The 4,925-nt window shown below is 44.8% G+C and overlaps 1 pseudogene; it reads right to left on the reverse strand.

Annotated features, from left to right (window-relative positions):
* LOC111142669 overlaps nucleotides 1-4,925 on the reverse strand; it is a 42,214-nt pseudogene that overhangs the window by 37,051 nt on the left and 238 nt on the right.

Genomic DNA, 4,925 nt, shown 5'->3' on the forward strand with positions numbered 1-4,925 from the left:
CTCTGGAGGTTAGAATGTCAACATAGGGAATGGGCAGAGAGGAGGGGAGGCACAAACCTTCAGAGCACAGCAATGTGTTTACCTAAACAGCATAATTTACTGTGCAGTTTTAATTGTATCTGAACTTTTACAAAAAGGATATCAGGCTGTATTAATGTTCTTGGAGTGTGTGTGTGTGTGTGTGTGTGTGTGTGTGTGTTTAAAAGATTTTGCTTATTTATTTGAGAGAGAAAGAAAGAGACAGAGAAATCATGAGCAGGGGGAGGAGCAGAGGGAGAAGCAGACTCCCCAGTGACCAGGGAGCCCGATGTGGGGCTCCATCCTAGGACCTGCAAGATCATGACCCAAGCCGAAAGCAGATGCTTAACCATCTGAGCCACCCAGGAGCCCCTGGAGTGTGCTTTTTCATTCAACATTGTATGACTAAAATTTATCTCTGTTCTTGTTTGGACATCATTCATTTTCACTGCTATGTAACATTCATCATGGGAATCAGTCATTCAGTCTCACCTATGTGCCTTTGAGTTGTTTCCAGGTTTTGGTATTTCTAAATGTCTTGGCATCTGCTAAAGAAATAGAATCTCTAACTTAAAATTTTCCCACAAAGAAAATCTATGTCTAGATGGCTTCGCTACTGAATTTTTCTAAGCATTTAAAGACCTAATACTAATCCCACCTATGAGGCCCCACAGCTGGAGATGAGTAGCCTCCAGTCTCTCCTATCACCCCAGTGAGACAGGGAGGTTCTCTTTGTGCAAATCAGCTCCCCTCCTCTGTGCTGTGCCTGCCCTCCCTGCATTCTGCCTGGGAGATGGTCCTGTGAAGGATGGCCTTGGGAGGGGGCTGGAAGACAGCTCTGGACCCCTGGCGGCCCAACATAGGTGTTTGTATGTGAATGGAACCATCAGCATTGCCTGGGTGGCTCAGTTAAGCATCTGCCTTTGGCTCAGGTCATGATTCCAGGATTGTGGGATCAAGTCCTGCATCCAGTTTCTTGCTTGGCAGTGAGCCTGCTTCTGCCTCTGCCTGTCCCCCTGCTTGTGCTCTCTCTCTCTCTCTGACAAATAAATAAAAAAAAAAAAATCTTTTTTTTTTTTTTAATGAATGGAGGGGCACCTGGGTGGCTCAGTGGATTAAAGCCTCTGCCTTCGGCTCAGGTCATGATCTCAGGGTCCTGGGCTCGAGCCCTACATCGGGCTCTCTGCTCAGAGGGGAGCCTGCTTTCTCCTCTCTCTCTGCCTGCCTCTCTGCCTACTTATGATCTGTCAAATAAGTAAATAGAATCTTTTAAAAAATGAATGGAATCCTCATGTGTACATTTATGATGACTGCCCTTTACTGTCTATCCGTTTTACATTAACTATTTTTAGTCTCTGGGAGTTGAAGTTTGTTTCAAACACCACTTACGGAAAATAGTTTGCTTTCTCCTATTAATTGCTCTGGTGCCTTTGTGAAAAATGAATTGATATTATATATGTTTGTCCTTGACTGGAAGCTCTATTACATTTCTTTGATCTGTCTCCTTACACCAGCACCTTGATGTTTGATGACTGCCTTGTAGGAAGGGTTGAGAAGAGGTCATGTAAGTCTCCCACCTGTATTCTTGTCTTTCAAGTATATAAAATAGACTAACAAAACATATTTGAGAAAAAAGTTACAAGTTTAGAAGATAGGCACGGGTGCACACTCACACACACACACACACACACACACACACACACATTAAAAGGATCCAACACCTGTATAATAGGAGACCCTTAAAAGGAAAACCAAGACAAGAGAATAGGACAAAGTCAAGTACAAAAAGTACAGATTCAAGAAAATTTGTCTTAAATATGAAAAAAAAATCTTTGAAACCATATATTCCAAGGGAAACAGTGAACGTGAGAAAACATCCCAGTTACAAACACGAAGATGTATTCTGATAAAATCAATAAACTTAAAAGAAAAAGAAATAGACTTGGGCATTGAGGCAAAAAAAAAATCACAAGAGAAAGAAAAATCAGATGATTAGACTTATTTTTTTTTTTAGATGATTAGACTTATTGAGAGCAACATTTGATACCAGAAGAAACTGGAATGACATATTTAAGATATTCAAGGAAGGAAAACATGAGTGAAGGAGTTTAGGTCCAGCCAAACTGACTTCCAAGTATAAAGACCACAGTTATCAATATGCCACCATCCCTCATGAAGACAGAGATGTATGTGGAGCGGGCATACATATGGTATAAATACTAAAAACACAAAAATGCCAGAATTGACTTACAAACCATCTCAGTGACAAGAGAGTAAAATTTACCCAGCAGATGTCATGAATGTGCTATAAGAGCCAAAAGTTTTGTGTCACACTTACTTTAGGGTCTGGAGCTCTGAGCCATGCAGGCTTAAATGTGATATTATAGGAGTGATGGTAATAACTAGCTTTGTCGGGGCGCCTGGGTGGCTTAGTCAGTTAAGCGTCTGCCTTCACATCAGGTCATGATCCTAGGGTCCTGGGATCCAGTCCCGCATAGGGCTCCTTGCTCAGTGGGAAGCCTGCTTCTCCCTCTGTCTCTGCTTGCTTGCTTGCTCCCCCTGCTTGTGCTCTCTCTGTGTCAAATAAATAAATAAAATCTTAAAAAACAAAACAAAACAAAACTATGGTGCGCCTGGGTGGCTCAGTGGGTTAAAGCCTCTGCCTTTGGCTCAGGTCATGATCCCAGAGTCCTGGAATCGAGCCCTGCGTCGGACTCCCTGCTCAGCAGGGAGCCTGCTTCCTTCCCTCTCTCTGCCTGCCTCTCTGCCTACTTGTGATCTTTGTCTGTCAAATAAATAAATAAAATCTTAAAAAAATAAAATTAAATTTAAAAATTAAAAAAAAAAAACTAGCTTTGTCCTCAGCCTGGAGCCCAGTGATAGTCAGGAGGGCCATGAAGCCAAATTTGGAGCCAGAGAACCAGTCCAGACTCCTAAGGGCTGATTGTTGTTCTTGTAGGTGAGGACTTTGGGGACCTGGAAGTTGCTGGTACATTTTAAGGTACATCCCACAATGTTGCTGCCGTTTCCTGTGCAGGATATGGTTACCATGTCTCTCAGAGACCCTGACATTGAGGCAGCTGAGTTAGCACAGACTGAGCCCTGAAGCCTGAAAAGATAAAGAGAATGAAAGCAGTGAGAAGCCCCGCAGCCAGTGGTTGAGAACTTGGCTTCTGGAACCTGGCCACCTCATCTTGAAGGCCTGGCTCTGCCATTTATAAGGATATTAATCATTGTTGTAATGAGATTTAAGTGCACTAATATTAGAAAATTGCCTAGAACGAGTAAGTACTAGGTGGATGTTAACTATTAACAGTATGATCAGGGGGCACCTGAGTGGCTCAGTGGGTTAAAGCCTCTGCCTTCAGCTCAGGTCATGTTCCCAGGATCCTAGATCGAGCCCTGCATCGGGCTCCCTGCTCAGCGGGGAGCCTACTTCCCCATCTCTCTCTGCCTGCCTCTCTGCCTACTTGTGATCTCTGTCTGTCAAATTAAAAAACAAAAAACAAAAAACCCAGTATGATCGGGACCATGGCCCAGCCTACGCCCAACGAGAGAGAGGAGAGACCCAGAAACGCTCAGGTTTCCCACCCACCACTACAAGGTACCCGTGTAGTAACTAATGAAGGTCGGTGGGTTCCTCTGAATCTGGGTCATTTGTCAACCTAAGGGTCCACAGGAAGTCCTGATCTGAAGTTCCCTGGGAGGTCTGGGCAGAGGACTCACCTGCAGAGCTTTCCAGGCACAGAGCAGAGGGCAGGGGTAGTTTCTCAGCTCTGACCAGAACACACTTGAGAGCCCCCAGAGCTGACCACTCAGTGGCCCTGCTGGGTCCAGGCCGCAGGTGCTATCTCCCAGTGGGCAGAATGAACCCAAACTGGATTTGAAGAGCAGAGGGGCTCTGGTGTTGCCTCTCTGCCGACTGGTCGCACCCCTTAGATCGAACCTTAGACTTCACTGCTAGCAGGGTGGAAAACAGACTGTAGGGCGCAGGGTGGAGTCCAGGAGACCAGGAGGGAGATGAGGCTTGGATCAGGATGGTGGCAGTGGAAATAGGGAGGACTGATTGGATCTCAAACATATTTTGAAGACAGGGATGGTAGGATTTTCAGATGGGTCACAATCGAGAAAAAGAGAGGAATCCAGGGTGTTTTCAAGGCACTGGGCATGGGCAACCAGAAACATGAACCTGCCATTTTGGAGGAGACCTTGCTGAGGAGTGGGTGTGGAATCAGGAGTTCTGTTTTGAAAATGAATCTCACTGTGACTTTGATTTTTGTCATTTTCCAACCTTAATTTGACCATAAAACCTTTCTTTTTCCAGAGCATCTATAGGGGCTCCTATTCCAAAAAAGGCAGGTTGGGGAAAGTGTCTACAGGGAGCAAGGAAAATGTGTGTATACTATTATTTAAGAGATATTTAACTAGGGTCATGAAAATCATTTTAAGCTTTCCATAACCCTAATGCTTTAACACACACACACACACACACACACACACACACACACACACACACAAATTGCTTTTATTGCCCAATTTGTTTTCCAGATATATTTTACACAGCTCATTCGTTCATTCCACAAACGTTCATAGCATTGAAAGAAGCCTGCTATACACATTCACATACACATGCACAGTTTCATTTTAATTATTAACAGCATATATATTTTCCTGTCTATCATCCAATTTTTATAATCATTCTAAAATGTCATTCTTACTTCCCCGGTGGCAGAGAAGAACAAGGTGGAGAATTTGGCAAGGCCGCGGGGAGGGGTCAGGATGGAGGTTTGGGAACCCCGCCTCCCCTACCCCAGGACGGCTGCGAGGAGGGATCTGGGTGGAGAGTTGGGGATCCCAGACAACCGCGCGGGCAAGGGCCGTCTGGAGGCTGTGCCCCCGGTACGCAC

The sequence above is a fragment of the Enhydra lutris genome, unplaced genomic scaffold (assembly GCF_002288905.1).
Source record: "Enhydra lutris kenyoni isolate GAN:26980312 unplaced genomic scaffold, ASM228890v2 scaffoldscaffold8, whole genome shotgun sequence".
Classification (NCBI taxonomy): domain Eukaryota; kingdom Metazoa; phylum Chordata; class Mammalia; order Carnivora; family Mustelidae; genus Enhydra; species Enhydra lutris.